Source organism: Dipodomys spectabilis, unplaced genomic scaffold (genome assembly GCF_019054845.1).
Source record: "Dipodomys spectabilis isolate Male_0828 unplaced genomic scaffold, ASM1905484v1 ptg000019l, whole genome shotgun sequence".
NCBI classification, from domain to species: Eukaryota; Metazoa; Chordata; class Mammalia; order Rodentia; family Heteromyidae; genus Dipodomys; species Dipodomys spectabilis.
This window is the reverse complement of record NW_024870696.1, coordinates 7,267,854-7,288,354: the sequence shown is the minus strand read 5'-3', so window position 1 is coordinate 7,288,354 and position 20,501 is coordinate 7,267,854.

The window sequence follows — 20,501 nt, the reverse complement described above, 5'->3', positions numbered from 1 at the left end:
ATCCTGTGCATTTGAATTCATTCAATGATTATAAAATGACTCATTGCGTGTCCTCAAACACTCCTAGGCTCTCCTTTCCCAGCTCCTCCCGTCACCTACTCATTGCTATTTAAAGTGAGCACTACCTTGTCCTCACTGTGATTCAGAGGTGATAAATGTGTCTTTTGGTTTCTTGTCCTCCCTGAGACACAATGTAGCTGGCTATTTAATATTCTAGTTGGTTGGTGACCAAGTGTGACCTGGTTTACATTTAAAGGTCTGGTATTATTTTGTGATTCTCAGGTTCACAGCAGCTGTACTAGGAACACAGCACAACTATAAAATACAAAACACCTCAAGTGACTTTTCTTCTAAACCCAATCTGGTAACTGAAATTTATTTGTATACTTGTAGATAAATGCAACAATAAAATCTACTTTAACTACATGTATTTTTAGTTTTTTTGTTTTTTGTTTTTTGGGGGGGTCCAGTTGTGGGGCCTGAACTCTGGGCCTGGGCACTGTCCCTCAGCTCTTCAGCTCAAGGCTAGCACTCTACCAGTTGAGCCACAGCACCACTTCTGGCTTTTTTTTCCTGCTTATGTGGTGCTGAGGAATTGAACCCAGGGTCTCAAGCATGCAAGGCAAGCGCTCTACCACTGAGCCACCTTCCCAGTCCTTTAGTTTGTTTTTGTCTTTTGTTTTCTTTACCTATCATTTATATGTACTAGATTTCTGGATCTTATAATTCATGTCCTTGGTTTTCTATGCACTTTGCATTTAAGCCAAAATTACTATGAAATCATTAAAAAATGTTTCATAACCTTGTGGCATACCAATAAGAAGTTATTGTTTTTCTTTTCTTTTTTGAACGGGGTGGAGTGACAATACTAAGACTTGAACTCAGGTCTTGGGTGCTGTTTCTTAACTTGTTTGGCTCTACCACTTGAGACACAGCTTCAATCCACAGTTTGGATTTTTTTTTCATGGTTAATTGGAGGTAAGAGTTTCAAAGACTTTTTTTTTTTGCCTAGACTGGATTTGAATATACACTATCCTTAGATCTCAGCCTCCTGAGTAACTGGGATTATAGTGTGAGTCACCTGTACTCGGTTAGTATTTGAAATTTTAAAAATATGCTTTAAAGAATACTTTCAAGTATTTCTGCTTCTCTTCTTTGAGGAAAACTTATAATAGACCAGTAGTGGCCTTGGGAATCCTAACACTTTCTAAATTTAATAGAAATGTTTGGCTGCAGTTCACATGCCTCTGCTGATAATAATTACAAACATCATAATTACTGTATTTGTTTAGGGCAGCATGTGTTCACATGGTCACGTGGTGGCTTAATTATTATGTGAACAATTTTGAGAGTGCTGACTTAGCTACCATGTTGCCTTTTAAAATAAACCTATAAGACATGCTTAGAGTCTGACAAAACAAACATAGAGTAGGGTTAATTTTCCTAATTCATAAGTAGTCTTAATCTCAACCTTTCTCCTAGTTAGAACATCTAACTTAGCTAGATAAATCTCAAAACATCATTTTCTTGTTCCATGTCACTATTAAAACCCATTAGTTGTTTTGAGCTTCCAATACAAGCCAGTTCAAGCTCACAAACACACACACACACGCACACACACACACACACACACACACACACACACACACAACCATAAAAGACAAAGACAAGAAACATACCAAACACAGAATATGAGTGTCTAACTTATAAGAAAATAGTGATTCAGGTTAGCCAGAAACTACAAAAATAAAAAAGATTATTTTTCTTATTTTAAGGACAATTTTACAAGATGGGATTAGGACTGAAGTTGAAATCTTTACCCACACAATCATTTGTAAAAAGGTATCCTAATCCTAACCTACTTTTCTAACTTCTTATCCCCCACTGTCCTATGAATCTTGGATAAACTCTCTGTCAAAGTCTAAAGTGTCCGTGTGTTCTCCCCAAGTACATTTTGTGCCTTTGTGATTACTCCCCAGATCTGTCTTCTTTTTTATTTTTTTTAACCAGTTTTCCCACTCCATTCTGTAAAGCCTCTTAAAATCTCACTGTGTTCTCTCATCCTTCACCTTCACTGTGGTGTGATACTCGGCTTTGCTAGACAGTTTTATTGTCCTGTATCTTATCTTTCCAAAAAGCCTTTGAGTTTTATGAAACTAGAACTCTACTGTTATTTTTCCCCTGAAGTAGGCTGCACACACAGCAAAGATCCAATATTAATTCCACTCTAATAATTTGTAAATCTACTTCTTTTGTTTTAAAAGAAAAGAACATTTTCAGTCTTTTACATTTTGATGTACCGGGGCATTTAATATAAAATGTCAAATATTCAGGGCCAATTACACAGGTAGGTGTAGATCGTATTAGAAATTCTACTGATTATGAACACTATTGACATATAGCTTTTGTGTTGCTGTCACATAATATTTGAAACTGGGTAATTTATAGAATCTGATTCTGCTAAATCTGTTCTCTTCCTGCAGCTGCTCACTCAGGTACCAAGTATTATTCAGAAATTTGGTGAATAGAGAATAAACAAAGGATTTTTTTTATGGTATCTTCAATGAAGGTATGATCATCTGAAGAGTTTTTATTTTATTAAAGAGATTGAAATTGTGATACTAAATAGCAATACTTAAAAGGAATATTTTTAACTCCTTTTATTGGTATATATTAATTGTAAAGGGATTTCACTCTACCCCTCTTTTTTATTATTGTTATTATTATTTTACTTATTTGTACAAAGAGGTTTCAATTCCATAGGTGAAGTTATGAGTACAATGCATTTGATGTCATCCCTTCCATCATTCTCTCCTGTCTTTCCCAACCCTAACCATACCCTCAAGTTCCATATCATTTCCATACATGTGTTCATTATATTTTCTCAGATTAAGTCCCTCTTGTGCTTACTTTTCCATGCTAGCTTTGTCATTATTAGTTGGTTTTGTTACGCCATTTCCATTCATAGGCATGGTGTACTTTGACGTTGTTCTGTCTCCATCCTTCACCTCCTTTCTTCCATTCATCACTCCCAACATGTTATGTGTGTTTGTGTCTAGACACTGGGTCTACATTCTACTACTCACCTCTAATTTTCCTATGGGTTTTTACCTGGTAGAAATTCACCCATTCTCATTTGACCATTTTCTCATAATGTATTTTAATGCTTATTTTGCAGGCTGTGCCAGCTTCAATTGATTGCTTTCATTTGCTTTGTTTACCATGGATACATTGCAGAGTGAGTTTCCTTGGACTAGTCTGTTTAGCTACTCTACTCAATGAGGTGAAATGTGTTAGTTTATTACTTTATTTTTTTATTAAAGTGTTATTATCTTTGCCTTTCTCTAATTCCTGTCAATATGCTCTTTTAAATCAAGCTATTGAATACACAATTTCTGAAAACAACTTGTTTTTATTTGTTGGTTACAAAAAAGCCCACCATTTACAAAATCCCACCTTGGGGCATATATCCTAAAGAGAAAAAAATCAAAATACCAGAAAGATTCCTACATACCTATGTTCTTTGGAACTCTGTTTACAATAGACAAACCTTAATGAGTTGAGGTGTCCAACAATTGATTAATGAATAAAGAAACTATTATACACACATGCACACATATACACATATATATAGAAAAGATATTATTCTACCATAATAAAACATGAAAATTATGTTGTTTGCAGGGAAATGAATAGAACTGGAGATAGTAATGCTGAGAAAAATAAGATACACCAAAGAATCTAAATATTGCTTATTTGATATGGAAATATTAAATGCTTTTTCTTAATCATAAGCTGAATTATGATGGAAGCCATCCTGATGTTGGAACCGCCAATTCTGATTATCCTTTACACTACACATCATTAACAAATGAAACAAAATAAACAAAAATAACCTTTGAGCTGCTTTAGTAAATATAAATCTCCCTAGATATACATACAACCAGAACAGAATGTGCTATTAAAAATTAATTGATCATACTTGTTCAAATCCAACAGAAAAAAATTATTTTCCTGTCTTGGCAGAATTCCTCCCCTACTGTATAACATGTTCAATAATACTGGTTCAGTAATGAGCAGGCACTGCCTATAAATGACACCAGATTTAAATGGCCGACATGTAGATCTACAGTTTATGTATTACATCCTCATAATTCATTTGAACCAAAAGAGGAATCTATGATATTATGAAATTTAAGAAAACATGAAATGATTTTATCAGAAATTAGGTGAATTGTCTCTTAGGTTATCAGTGAAACGATCCTTCACATCCATCCCAGGATGAGCAGCAGGTAGAGTGCTCAGTCAGGAGAAAGTTACTTCGGTGGTCCTCTGGCGACAGGAGTGTAGGATCTCAGGCTAGGTCCCAGGGCAAGTTATCGGACCCCCATCCGAAGTGGAGCGGGGAGCAAAGAAACCTATCCTCATTGGGCCACCAATGAAAGTATCCTTCACATCCATGCCAGGGGACCACACAGAGGCAGGCAGGCTGGCACAGGAGAAAGATCATTAAAAGGTTTATTATAGCAGCCATATTTTCCCCAAGAGGGAGCACATGGCACAGGCAACAGAACATCTGGGGGTAGGAAGCAAGGTGGGTGGGAGTTCAGATGGGTCCATTTGTTTGGTGGGAACTCCAGGGCTGGGAGGAGCTCAGGTGGAGCTGGGTGGAGCTGAGGACCAAAAGACCATAATGGTTACAATCAAGAGTCTAAGATCTGAGCATCTCAGTTCAAGGTCAACCAAGGTAGACAACCTAAGAGACTCTTATCCCCAGTTAGCCAGCAAAGAGCTGAAAATGAAGTTATGGCTAAAGTGGGAGAGCACCAGCCTTGATTTAAAGAAATAAATAAAGGTCAGCAAAAACATGAGGCAGAGTTCGAAACCAGTACCGCACTGCACACACATACACATACACACACACACGTGTGTGCACGTGGGTGCACACACACACACACACACACACACACACACACACAATAGTAATGATTCTGATATTAGTTATTATTGGCAATTTAACTTTCATTGACTAAACCTTTATAGTATTCTTAATTGAATATTCACACATATTTTAGATCATCTACCAGTAAATAAACTAATTGAAAGCTTTCTATACATTTTACTCCCTTGGAATTCTTTAATGAGTAGAAATAAAATTTGTGTGAGTCTATGCTTAATTAATGTTTTGCATTTTTGATTATGGAAGGAAGTATGTAGTTAGGAATAACATAAACTACTTGAGTCAGCAATTTATGGAAAATAAGAACATAACAAGATACATGTTGAATCTAATTTGAGTTTATCTCATTGGATACCTGAAGCTGGATCTAGACACTGCAGAGTGATATCACCTTATTTTCTAAGTATGGGCATACTAACTAGTAAAGAGGGCTCTAATTAACAACATAGTGAATCATAGAACTGATTTTTATCATGCATATAAACTGATGACTAGTACATAGGCAGTTGTTATATACTCAAGTTTTTATGAACTTCAAGGAGTGATAAACCACATAAGCATTAAATTAGTGAGCATGTAAAAGAAAACAAGTTTAAAAAATCATACTAATGGAATGAACTCTAAGGTTTTTTAAAAATGAAAATGCCAAGTGATTGAAAGTTAAAATCTAATGACTTGGAAGAATTTCTCCTTAACTAAGATTCTTTTTCACAAAGACAATGTGCTTTTCAACAGAAATTGAAAAAAAAAAGTTTTATTTACCAAATCTTTCTCAGTAAGTCCAAGTTTGTGACTATTTCATCCTTTAAATTATGTAAATTAAGAGAAATAGGAATCTTTGAATGATGAATCTTTAATATTTCATCACTATATATTTAATATTTAACATGAATATATTATTTAGAAAGCAGATATTTGTTTATATATCCTAGAGAAAAATATAAAAATATAGACTTCTCATCAAGATAAATTATTTAAATTATAAACAATGAAAAATGGTAGTTTATAAATAATTCTTAGTATATATTGCTACTCATCATGGCATTTATAAAATAGTGATAACTTCATATTGATGAATTGAGAAGAAATAATACATTATATTTGACTGAATAAATTGTTATGAATTTATGTATATTTTAATGACATTTGTCTGATTCTTAGCTTCTGAATTTGCTGAAAATATGTCAAAATATTATATTTCCATATACAAAATTATAAACTTGGACTAGTATGTAGTTCAATATGAGGGCTTGGGCTCAGCCTATACCATTGTAATCATAAAACAAGTAAAAATAAATAAAGAAAAACATTAGGAGTTGAAAAACTTACAGATAAGTCTGTTTGCTAATCTAGTAATTTGTGACAAGTTTCACACAACTCCTTAGTTATTGCTTATGTATTTGGATCATTTGACAATGATAATTGATTTTGGGAAAAAACCTTCACATTTGAAAATCTCACACTTGATGCTCATTGAGTTTGCAGATTATGTCACTTCTTTTCGAAATCCTGTCAAATTTCCAGATTTTTTTTAACGTACTACATACTTTCAAACTCTGATTCTAGTTGTTTTGTTATATCCTTTCAATTATAGCCTTTTTAAAGCTTGGAACTGAAACTGGACCTGGTCCTAGGGCGGTTTAAGCAGTATGTTGGCCTCATACCTATCTTATTCCAAACATTAATTTTCTAGTAACAGAAAAACATAACATTTGTTTTTAACAGCTACTAAGCACTAAACGTTACAGTAATTATCTGGCTAAGATTCAAATATCTGTTCCATATGAACTACTTATTTAATTTTTATGCAGCATAAATATAAAAATATATATTTAGACATTCAAATGCATGACTTTACAAATATATTACATTGGATTTTGTGTCACAGGTTCTTATTCTAACATTCTAGATCCAGCTTAGAAATGTGTTGATGGACTACTGCCAAATGTGGAATTGTCATTTTGTTTATTCATTTCTATGCCCCAAACCAACTAAACCAAACATTTTGGCCTGGCTTTCAAAATCTTGTGCAACAAGGTACTTTAATAGCTCCTAAGAGCTTATGGAGAGAATTTGGCAGGATGGAAAGAACACTGGCCAAATGGTCAACAGGTCTGGTTTCTGGTTAGACTGTCATACTCTTTGATTGATAACTCAACAAATTACTTGGATTCAAAATGTCCATATCTGAATTACAATAGAAAACTGAGTATAGAAGCACCAATACTAGCCAGGCGCCAGTGGCTCACGCCTGTAATCTTAGGTACTCTGGAGGCTGAGATCTGAGGATCATGGTTCAAAGCCAGCCCGGGCAAGAAAGTCTGTGAAACTCTTATCTCCAATAAACCACCATAAAAATGGAAGTGGTGCTGTAGCTCAAATGGTAGAGTGCTAGCCTTGAGCTGAAGAGCTGAGGGACAGCGCTCAAGCCCAGAGTTCAAGCCCCACAACCAACAAAAAAGAAAAGAAGAAGAAGAAGAAGCACCAGTACTATGCTTTCTCTGAAGGGAGAACTGAAAACACTCATATTGAATGTAACAGAGCAGTGATTAGAATAGTCTTGGAGATATGGCATGCAGGATGTGTAAAGATAGGTTGGATAATCAGTGCCCAAACAAAGTTAGAGTGAAAAGTTCTAGTAGTGTGAATACAGTTTACAATCACATTATCTATCTATCTATCTATCTATCTATCTATCTATCTATCTATCTATCTATCTGTAAAAATCTACAAGAGAGAAGCACAAAGTCTCCACCCATAGGAAAATAATACAAGGGCAAAGTTAATTATTATGATCAGTAAATGCTGTGTGAATGTGTCAAGATTATCTCACTAAACCTCATTTATATCTACATTTAAGGGATACTAAGTTATAGTTAAATAGGAATAAGAAGCTCTGGTGTACCGTTCATTGCACAGGTAAGGTGAATATAGATGATAATTGTGAAAACATTCAAACATATAGAACTAATACATTTTAACAAAAACTAAACATAAAATACAGACAAGATAGTCTACTTACATATTTTAAAGATTTTTTTTGATTTTAGGAAAGAAATTCTTTTCTTTTAGAAAAGAAATTAAGGCTTACAATTTTTTTATCTTGATAATACACATAATGTGAAATCCTCAAGTTTACTTATTCTTTCTCTTTTCCCTTTATTTCCATTGATAAAACTTAGGCCCCTAATTCAGGACAATCTTATTCATGAAGGCTTGATTTCCCTGATGACATTCAATCTCTTCTTTATTATTTCCTGTGGAAGTAGATTTGTACCTTCAGGATTTCATTTTTATATCCCAGGTAATCTTATTCCTGTTTACCCATTCTGAGAGACAAGTAGCATGTCTCTGTATAACCAGGTATATGTTTATATTTCCACAGTAATCAGAATTGTGCTTTATTATTAATCCCATTTTTATAGGTGACTCAACCAAAGTAAAGAGATTAAAGCATTTGCCTAAGCAGCAGGAAGATACTTGTCTCCATGACTTCAAATCTCAGTCTCTTTCCAGTGTTGCTCAGGCTTCACTTGATCTTGAGTACTCTCATCACAATGCATGATGATGTGAATTAGCACAAATCCCTCTCTCTTCCCCTACCAAAATTCCTACCTTCAATGTTCATGTTTTGGAACTGCATTGATCATTGCTCTGGAATGTTGAAGTATATTTCCACATCATCCAGACAAAATATTTTAGTGTCCATGTCTTTTGCTACTGGAAATGTCAAAGTCACCTCTTTTTTTCATTCCAGGAGGCTTTTACAGTTTCACCAACGATAATGACATGATACTTGCTGATAGAAATAAAGGCACAGTATCTACTCCCCAGTATCTCCTCTAATTTGTGAGATGTGACCTTCAGTTTCACACAGGCTACTCGGTATGAAAATATGCTAAGTGTCTGCTGATTTTAAAGCAATCCTTAGTGTATGCTTTGTATGAGTCCCTCACTGTCTCCTCGAATCTGGCTTGCTTGTTTACTTTGGACTGCTTCTGAGTTGGAATTGTTCCTAATTACCATTGTTTCTGGCCTCCTGCCAATCCCTTTTACAGGTAACTAGATGCAGAGTTTTGTCCACCTTGGCGTTTGGGCACATATCACCATACCCTTTGACAAATTTACCTTGGCTGTTAGATATGTATCTAACCAACTTAATAAATTCTAGAGTTTTCCAATTTATGATTTTGTCCACAATTGACATATATTGAGCATTTCCTCTGTGACAGGAACTGGACTAACGTTCTTACCTATACTGTGAGCTTTCATCTCAGAATGATGAAAAAGTTTTTTGAAACTGAAGTTTTTATTTTTCCTTGTCCTGGGGCTTGAACCCAGGGCTTGGGTGCTACTATCCCTGAGCTGCTTCTGTCCAAGGCTATAATTTACCCATTGGGCAACCATGCCACTTTGGGTCTTTTCTGAGTAGTTTTTTAGAGATGAGAGTCTCATGGACTTTCCTGCCCCAGCTGGCTTCCATCAAAGATCTCAGCCTCCTGAGTAGCTAGGATTACAGGGCATGAGTCACCAGAGCTCTGCTTATCATTCTTATTTAAAACAGATAGGAAAATGAGGTAAATGTTCATTGACGTGTCAGTGGTGACAGGATTTGATTATTATCCTGCCTGATCCTTAAGACTGTGGCAAAGATGAGGATTTGTTCAAGCTTTTCCATTCTGGAACTTAATCATGAACTAACAATGATTTACATTTACCTACATTATTTAAAATAATATATTATTTCAACTAGTTTAAATATGTACATATATATTATTTTTGTTTTTGGGATACGAGATTTTGTGAACCTAGGTTTAAACATGCAATAGGAGAAAGCTCTAACAGTGAGCTACACCCTTGTTGTTTTTAATTTGCACATGCATATACTTGTATTAACCTATACATGTATACATATATTCATGAATTGTAATATATGTATACATATTCAAATACATGAATTGTAAACAGATCTCAACAGAAATTATAGACTGCAACAGTACTATGGTTTCCCTTACTTGTAATAACTACTGTATGTCTGGGACAAGCAGAAAAGGTCAAAAGCTATGTACATATGACTAGATAAGATGCTGTTAAGTGAAATGAACCCTGAGATAGGGACTATTGCTATTGTTTCTAACATTTTTATAAGGTATAATGTGATTTTTTGTTGCTTTGTATGTTTCTCCCCCATAGTATATCCCCTGTTTTCACTGCATTTGATGTTGTATAATTTGGGAAGGTGAAGGGAAAAAAGAAAATGTTTAAATATGGATGCAGGTTGACCCATTGCAACAATGAGATGTACAAGACACTGTTGAACCTCAAACTTTACAATTTAGGTGGGGGGGAGTATAGTTGTGGAAATGGGAGGGAAGGGATGGTAGGGGAAAAACAAAAGAAGAAGCAACAATGCTTGATAAGAAATGTACTCATTACCTTGCACATATAACTGTAACCCCTTTGTACAGTATTTTCACCATAAAAATACTCATTTTAAAAAAACTTAAAGCTAATTTTAAAAAAATTGGACATCTATATGATGTTCCATGTTTATCTCTTTAGTTATAAAACTAGGGAATCACTAAAGAGTTTAAAACAGAAGATTGAAATGTTTATTTAAAATTTGTTATCTTAGAATTGGTATATATTTGTATTAGAAAGTGATTTTATTATAATACTTCCATGTAAGCATATAGTGTATTTGAATAAATTTTCCCTAATCACCATATTCCCATTGTTCTGTTCTTTCCTTACTGATTTTCCAAACTGAGTTTAATAGCTTTTATTATGCCTTCTTCATACATGTGTATATATGTGTGTATATTTCACACACATACATGTATGTATACACTGTTTATTCAATGTTTAGTTCCCTTTTGTCTTACCCATTCCTGAACCTCTCTTAGACAGCCATTCCTTTACGTTCATGGTTCATTGCCTTTATGGCATCTTCAAAGTCCATTACCATTACTGCTCATTATTTTAGTTCTAAACTCTACCAGTCAGCAGAAATGTGAAATATTTCGCTCTCTTGGGTGGAGTTTATGAAAAGTGGTAGTGGTATTCATCAAAAAAATAGGTATTATACACCTATTTTTATGATTCTGCCATACCAGTTCTGCCCTATACCTGAAGGAGAGTAAGTTAATATTGTTTATTACAGCTCTGTTCACAATAGCTGAACTGGAAGCAACCAAATTACTCAAGAACTGCCAGATAAATAAGGAAAATATTGGAATATATGTAAGTATAAATTATATATATATATATATATATATATATATAACTGGACACATACACACATGCACACTCACATATATATTTATACTTGTAATAAGTTTGTTTTGGCTTGAGCAGTGGGAATTGTTTAAAGGAAGTAGAATGAAAGAAGGAAGATGTAAAAGACTCCTCTAGAAAGATAGAGGAAAATAACAGTGAATTGGAAAGGAAAGAGAAAATTAGAGATGGTTTATATGGTATGTGATAGGATTTTGTGGCTGGTTTCCTAAGGGGTTGAAGGGAGGTTTAAAATGACCACGCCTTTGTACAATAAAATTTTTTTAAAAAAGAGCTACAATGTAGAAACAGGTAAGAGACACACAAACACACAGAGAGACTGAAAAAGAGAGACAGAGGGAGAGGCAGAGAGAGAGGACTGAGGGTAGCTCCTTGTCTTGGGATGGGTGATTATGGAGAAGACATCAGTAACATCAGGGTTCAATGTGGAGGACAGAGAAGAATAGGAAAACAGGAAACTATGGAAAACAAATGCCAGCAAGTGAATGGACTGAGCTGATCTTTAGGAGGACAAGTTTTACAGACAAAATAGACATGGTGGTTGTGTTTTAAAAGTGTCACTAAATACTTTTGTACCTTTTCTGCTCCTGCGATAACCTCTTAGAGTATACCCTTTGGTTCCAACCAAATAATACAACTTGCTAGATGGATGAGAATGTTAAACAAAAAACATGTTGGAAAACATTTTAATGTATGCCTAAAGTTAATAATATTAAGTAATATTTGTTGAAGTCACAGTATATTCAATGCACCTGCTGTTGACTGTATTGTGATAATTTTTTCACACACATACACAAATAAGAATAGTGAAATCTAAGTTTTGAATAGGAAGAAACTCTCCCTGCATCATAGGCTCACACTTGTAATCCTAGTTACACAGGAGTTTGCTATCCACAGGATCATCAGTTAAAGAAATACCAGGTAGAGAGGTCCCCAAACTAACTGGCCAAAAGCTGGGCTGGAGATGTAATTTAAGTGGTAGAGTGCCAGCCGTGAGCAAAGCTCTGAGTTCAAACCCCCAAAACAGCAAACCAATGAAACCACAAAATTAGGGATCATATGGAACCTTTTCATTTAGCTTCCTTCTGAATAGCTTTTAATTAAAGTACAAATCATAGGGAGAGAAGCAAGAACTTAAATATTTAATGGTTTGTGTCATTTCTCAAATAGTTTTTAAAACAGAACATTTATTTAAATATGCAGTGAATGAAGGAATAAGATAATTTGTGATATGTTTATTTGTCAACAGAATAAATGTTGTTGAGTTTTAACACTGAGACATTTCTTTTAGATAATTTGGCATGAGAATGTGAGGTGTGGAACTGCTGCCCATCTTCTTACTGTGAAGGAAGCCAGACAGATCAAAGATGGCGCTGGAGAATAGGAAAACAGATACACAGTGGATTTGTGGATTGAATCCCAACAGCAAGCCCACACTAATTCTACATATGCTTTTTCAGTTTTCTTTTTCTTTCTTTCGTTCTTTCTTTCTTTCTTTCTTTCGTTCTTTCTTTCTTTCCCTTCCTTCTTTCCCTCCTTCCTTCCTTCCTTCCTTCCTTCCTTCCTTCCTTCCTTCCTTCCTTCCTTCCTTCCTTCCTTCCTTTCTTTCTTTCATGGGGCCTGAACTCTGGGCCTGGGCACTTTTCTTCAGTTCTTCAGCTCAAGGCTAGCACTCCACCACTTGAGCCACAGTGCCACTTCCAGCTTTTTCAGCTCTTGTGGTGCTGAGGAATCGAACCCAGGGCCTCATACAAGCAAAGCAAGCACTCTACCACTGAGCCACCTTCCCAGCCCAATTTTTTTCTGTCAGTCATGGGGCTAGAACTTTGGGCCTGGGTGCTGTCCTTTAGCTCTTCCGCTCAAGGCAAGCACTTGAGCCACAGCACCATTTCCTCAGTTTTCTATTTTCTATTTTTTGTTTGTGTCATTTAAATGAAGTTTGCTGTTATTACCATATTACCATGACAAATCCTTCTAAGTTCTTTAATTACTTTGCTAAATAACATCATGGGTCTTGACAAACTTAGTGTATAAGTTTGGAACAGGTCTTTGTAAAGCATGTATCTTCTAGCATTGGTCTTCCTTAATGTTGCAATGAGACTTCATTGAAAGGCCATAATAATGCATGAAGAGTAGGATGTGAAGGATAAGATGGGCAAAGTACTATAAATATCTTCATGCAGAAGATTAACTTCAGAAACCTATGTCCATAGACACTAATTTTTCCAAGTACTTTCCTCTAGTATTGTTAGATTAAGGGACCTTGATTAAAGATTTAAGACCATTCTTTCAAGGCAGGTTGTAAATAAAATCAGTTCTTTGAAAATGGCCCAGTGCATCCATATATTGCTAAATTTCAGTCATTAGAGAGCTACTTATAGTAGAAAGGAAGTTAAGCATTTCTGATATCTGATGACCACACTATCCTGAATGATGACAAGTTCTTCTCTGATGGAGCTTCTTTTTCCTATCAAGTGAGGTTTCTGTAAAAATAGACAATTCAAAAATTTTCATCACTTTCCTCCTTACTTTTTCCATCTCTTTTTTCTTTTTCTCATTCTAGCACAGTCAGAGAATATTTGTGCAGGAAGGATGACTTTATCTTTACTTTTCACGATAAAACCAACAAATTTACAGCCCAATTATCCAATCAAATGCGTGTTTAGGCTTGATTGAATTGCCATATAGCTATGGAGAAAACTATGAACTTGAAGTATCTCCTTACCAGTGTTTCTATTTCATGTGTCAGATATCTGGCCTTTTAAGAAAGCTTTATAAAAGTTATTTTTAGATCCTTAAGTCCTATGGACATAGTGTTAGCCGCTTTATCACTTTGGAAGATGAGGAAAAGATATATGATGTGTTTTCCAGACTCTTCTTTAGAACAGGGTTTTAATGTTGTATTGCAATCTCAACTACTTGAAGATATGTTTTTGGTATCAGCAGTCAATAGATTAAGTTTGAGGACCATTTAGAAGGGACATATGAACAATAACTTCTTGTAGAACTGGGGTCTATAAGACTATGACTTGGGGCTGGGAAGGTGGCTCAGTGGTAGAGTGCTTGCCTTGCATGCCTGAGGCCCTGGGTTCGATTCCTCAGCACCACATAAGCAAAAAAGAAAAAAAGCCGGAAGTGGTGCTGTGGCTCAAGTGGTAGAGCGCTGACCTTGAGCTGAAGAGCTGAGGGACAGTGCCCAGGCCCAGAGTTCAGGCCCCATAACCAGACCCTACCCAAAAAAAAAAAAAAAGAAAGAGAAGAAAAAAAAGACTATGATTTAACCAAAAGAAAAATAATTATACAAAAATATTTATCAAGCACTTCCTACAAGTCAGGTATAGCTCCATATTGAAGAAATTTAATAGAAACATTTTACTGAATGGCGAATTGTAGAGGGTGAGTGCTACATCTTTATTTTTATGTGTCTTGGGTTTTGACAGCATGGTATCTCAATAACTGATAGTTTATCTGGATCTTGGATGGGCACTGAAGAAGGGGTTGGGTTTTGATGGAAGACAGAAGTATGGCTGGGGGTGAAGCTTGGTTACTAAGTTGATTACTTCCTCCTGTGGTGAAGGGAAGTAGGGTTCCCACTAACAATAATTTCCCTATTCTGATGTTGACTCTCTTCCATATCATGGGGCTCACATCCCACCAACTGTGACAAAACTTGGACACTGTCTCCTCCTCCTCCATTCCATATCTCTTGACTTGTAGCTGGACACAACTAGATGTCATAGATATGAGTCCCAGGAAATGTTCACAAAGACTCACAGCATAACTTTCCTTTTGCTTTTGTCCTCTTGCATGGATTGGGGATTGAGTAGCATGAGAGCTTGTAATCAGAGTAGCACGTGAAAAACTTTGGGGGTGTTCAACAAGAGAGAAGGAGGCTAGGTTTCCCCAGACTTGGATCTTTGAAATAAGTTTAAGAATGACTCATTGCAACAATGAGACTTACAAGACACTATGTTGGAAGTGAACTTTAAAACTTTTGGGGGAGTGGGGGAGAATGGTGGAGGTGAGGGAGGGAAGGGATAGTAGAAGAAATACAAAGGAGGGGATAGCTAAGCTCGATAAGAAATTTACTCATAGCCGGGCACTGGTGGCTCACACCTGTAATCCTAGCTACTCAGGAGAATGAGATCTGAGGATCGCAGTTCAAAGCCAGCCCAAGCAGGAAAGTCCTGAGACTCTTATCTCCAATAAACCACTAGAAAGCCAGAAGTGACACTGTGGCTCAAATGGTAGTGTGCTTGCCTTGAGCTGAAGAGCGCAGAGACAGCGCCCAAGCCCAGAGTTCAAACCCCATGACTGACCAAAAAAAAAAAAAGTACTCATTACCTTACTTATGTAATTGTAACCCCACTGTACAACATCTTTACAATAAAAAAATAAAAAATAAATGAATCCACCTGGCTTAAGGTATAGTTTTAATTGTTTTGCTTGCTGCTTATAGCTGAAACAAATCATAATACATATCTCTTCATTTGATTTTGAGAATAAACTTCTGAATTAAGTACTCCATTATTAAGTAAAGTAAAGGAAGCCCAGATAAATTAAGCAACTCCCTTGGGGGTCTTGACAGCTCCTGAGTAGAAAGCTGGGGTTCTAACACCCTCTCTGATAAACTACACTGTATTTGTTCCTTGTAAGCTGACTCAGACTAAATAAATCCCACTGATCTTATTTCCTTTGTTAGGACACTTTTCTGATAAGACTAAATGATAGGTGTGACTCTTCAGTGGCTAGCGTTGTTACCACGCAGACTTCAGTACTGACTTCAGTACTGACAATCAGTTACTACATAGAGAAGGCAAAATGTTTTAGTTAGGATGAGTTTTACTTTGCAGTCACTAAAAATCCAATTCAGAATAGTTCAAACCATTAGAAAATTGACCAATTACCAAGATAGAAGAAGGGCACATAGGGCGGGCCTTGGGATCAGCTGATTCAGCTACAAGGCAATGCTATTAGGAGCACATACTCTTTCTCCTCTGTTCTGTGACTCACAGCATTGGCATCAGTCAGAACGCAGTTCTTGTGGCAACAGGAAGGCTGGATTTCCCACTTGATATTGCTTTCCTTCTTTCTTTCTTTCTTTCTTTCTTCCTTCCTTCCTTCCTTCCTTCCTTCCTTCCTTTCTTTTTCTTTCTCTCTCTCTTTCTCTCTCTCTTTCTCTCTCTCTTTCTTTCTTTTCTTTCTTTCTTTCTTTCTTTCTTTCTTTCTTTCTTTCTTTCTTTCTTTCTTTCTTTCTTTCTTTCTTTCTTTCTTTCTTTCTTTCTTTCTTTCTTTTTTCTTTCTTTCTTTCTTTCTTTCTTTCGCTACAGCTCCCCTTCCATATTTTTCTGTGTTTTAAATTGTAGATAAGAGTCTCACAGAGTTTCCTGCCTTGGCTAGTTTCAAATTGTGATCCTCAGTTCTCAACCTCTTGAGTAGCTAAGATTATAAGCATGAATCACTGCAACTGACAGAGACACTCACTCTTTAATTCATATCTAACAGAAAAAGGAAAGGTATTTTCTCATCTTTCTTTAAAACCTGAGGTAGAACTTTCTCAGCAGTTTCTTGCCAACTTTCTCCTGCCAAGTAGCAACTGTGGTAGATGTGGTCTAAAGGTGATAATAATATCTCAATAATAATCTAAGACATCAGAAGAATAAGTAAGAAGCTGTGCTGCCTCCTGGCTAACATATCATCTGTGATAGTTTATAAAAGGATATTTCTTCTAGGACAAATAATTAGGAATCTTTGCTGCAACCAAGGCTAACGCTGCCTCTTCCCTGGCACCTACGTACAAGATTCTCCCTTTTTCAGTGTATATGACAACAGAGAAGAGCTGGCCCAAGAGAGTAGTATACTGAACAAAGAAGAGGGCTAAGAATGGAAGCCTAAAGTCCAGAACTGTCATGAGAATTGTGCCATGACAAGTCCAAATATTCTAAATATTCTATCATACATCTTAAATATTCTATCTCTGTTAACATGGCCTATTACTACATTAGATTTCTTTGGGGTTTATAATAAACTGTCACATTCACTTGAGCTTCTAGTTCCTTTGCATGTGCTATATCTCAGATATATCTTTATCAGGTGATAAAAGGTTGAAGAGAAGAGTCATTTTAATTGCTTTTAGTTACGCTGGGTGACTGGGACCAAATATCTGAAGAAAAAAAAAAAAACAACTTAGGACAGGATTGATTTTAGCTCATGATTTCAAATGCTTCTGTCCATAGAGAAACTTCTCAATGACAAAGCTTAGTGAGCTATTTCCTGGAGAGACAGACCGACAGACAGAAAGACAGACAGACAAGAGAAATTCCTCAAGGACAGATTCCCAGTAACCTACTTCCTTCAGCTAGTTTCTACCTCATAAATTTTGAGTACCTCTGAAATTGGCATGACCAATGGAGAACTAAACATTCAAGACAAGAACTTCTTGGCATAACCTTCCTATTAACCCATAAGAGTGAAAGTAAGAAAAAGACACTGAAGAGGAAAAGTGAGAAAGTAACCAAGAGATGTGAATGCTTGAGATTTGTTGTTAATTAATGTGGCTTGCCCCTACCTGGCCCATCTGTGAGTGAAAATGCCCTTTATTACCTACAACTCTATGGTATATTTGGTATGTTTAGCTCTGGGCCCAACCTTAGTTCCTGGAAAGCATCACTAGGCAATCTTTGCTGCATGGAAGAGTGCCCAATCCCATTATCCGGTTGTGTGCCTTTTAAGGTGGCAAGATGTTTGGAATGTGATAATCCTTTTCAAGTTCTTCTAGAAGACAGAAACTAGCCCCTTTATTCTCTCCTCCAAGATATTACCTCCATGTAGTTGCTAGTAGCCAATAGCTTATGATTGTAATCATAGCTACTTCGGAGGCTGAGATTGAGGAAGCCAGCCCCAACAAACAAATCTGAAAGACGTTTATCCCAATTAGCCATCAAAAAGCCAGAAGTAGAGGTGTGACTCAATTGATAGAGTGCCAGCCTTGAGAGAAAAAGCTGAGACTGAACCTAGGCCATGAGTTGAAGCCCCAATACTGGCACAAAACAATTAAAAACCAAGCAAGCAAGCAAACAAACAAAACTATGACGTATTAATTGGCTCCATAGTTATTAGAGTAGCAGAGTTTCCTCTTAGACTTAGCAATAGATCACATGTTAATTATAGGTTTCAGTTTTCTTCATCTTTCTTTTAATACCTTCATAGGCACTTCTATGGTTCAGATAAATGTCCTCCAAATGTTCATGTGTTAATGCTTTGTTCATCTCTTGGTGTTATTGGGAGGTGATACAACCTTTAGGAGGAAGAATATAATGAAGGGTTTCCAAGTCATTGTGGATGTTACTTTGTAGGGGATATTGGGATCCTGGTCCTTTCTAGTTTTTCCATTTATTTATTTCCTGGCCATCTTGAGGATAGCAATTTTGTCCTTTCTGCTTTCCCAACCATGATTTGCTACCTCAAAGCAGGAACCGAAAACTACAAGGCCAATGGACCATGTATTAAAACTATTAATACTTTGAGCCCGAATAATCCTTTTCTCTTTATAAGCTTATTACCTCAGGTACTTGTTACAGCCATGAGAACTAGAGTTACAACGTACTTTCCAGGACATTGTGGGAAGCTTCCTCAGAGAATTCTGTACAATGATCACAGAATGCTGGAGTCTTAGTCACAGAACATGCGTAAGTGCATCTATAAAGCCATTTGAAATATTTGTTTTTGTTTGGAAATGAAAAGCAGTCATAATTACTGGTCTGACTAACTGCCTACTTAAATGACTCGCTCCACCTTGACTTAATTATGGATCTTCCTGTTGGAAGTCAATACATAATTTTTAAAATAATACTTTCTTTTTTAACTGTAAAAAAATTGCTTGTTTTCTATATAATAGTCCTTGAGTGACCTGCTTCTAGCCAAATTACTTTTTCAAATTTTCCCTGATACTAGCCTTTATGGTTCAAAGTGTAGAAATTTCTCTTTATAAGTATATATGAATTGGTATTGTCAGCTAATTTTTAGATGCACAAGAACTAATTTTATCCTCAAGCAGATTTCTCAAGGACCAGGATTGTACTTTGTGTACATTTTATATAAAACACATATTTGTTTTTTTATTTTTATTTTGGTACCAATATGTTATATTTGTTCTATTTCTTTTTATGTTATTACATTTTTATTGGGAAAATACAATACAGAGGGGTCATAATTACATGAGCAAAATAATGAGTACATTTCTTATCAAGCATTGTTGCCTCCTCCTTTGATTTTTCCCTTACCATCCCTGCCCTCCCATATCTACGACTACACTCCCCCCTCCCAAAGTTGTAAAGTTTGGTTTTCAACTTAGCATCTTATATATTTCATTGTTGCAATGGGTCTACCTGTATCCTTATTTAAACATTTGTTTTTTCCCTTCCCCTCCCCAAATTATACCAACATCAAATACAGTGAAAACAGGGGTTATACCGTGGGGGAGGGACATACAAAGCAACAAAGAAATCACCTTATAAATCTGTTAGAAACAATAGCAAGAAAGAAAAACCACTTGAGTCATTATCTTGGGGTTAATTTCACCAAACATCAACTTACCTGACCGTTTCTGCTTTTCTCAGACATACACTAGTTACTACAAATAAGGGAAACCATGGGAACCTATGTTTCTCTGGGCCTGACTTACTTCATTTAATATAATTTTTTCCAGGTCTTTCCATTACCTAACAAATGGGGCAATCATTCTTTCTGATGGAGGCATAGAATTCCATTATATATATGTGTGTGTGTGTGTGTGTGTGTGTGTGTGTGTGTGTGTGTATACCACATAAATATATATATATATATATATATATATATATATCACATTTTCTTGATCCATTCATCTACTGAGGGGCATCTGGGTTGGTTCCATATCTTAGCTATGGTAAATAATGCTACAATAAACATAGTTGTGCTGGTAGCTTTAGTGTGGTCTTGTTTGTGATCATTTGGGTAAATGCCCAAAAGTGGGATTTCTGGGTCACAGGGGAGCTCTATGTGGAGTCTTTTGAGAAACTTCCATACTGCTTTCCAAATTGGTTGAACAAGTTTACACTCCCACCAACAATGCAGTAGGGTTCGCTTCTGTCCAGATCCTCTCCAGCATCTGCTGTTATTAGATTTCTTGATTATAGCCATTCTAACTGGGGTGAGGTGGTATCTCAGTGTTGTTTTGATTTGCATTTCTTTTATGGCTAGAGAGAAT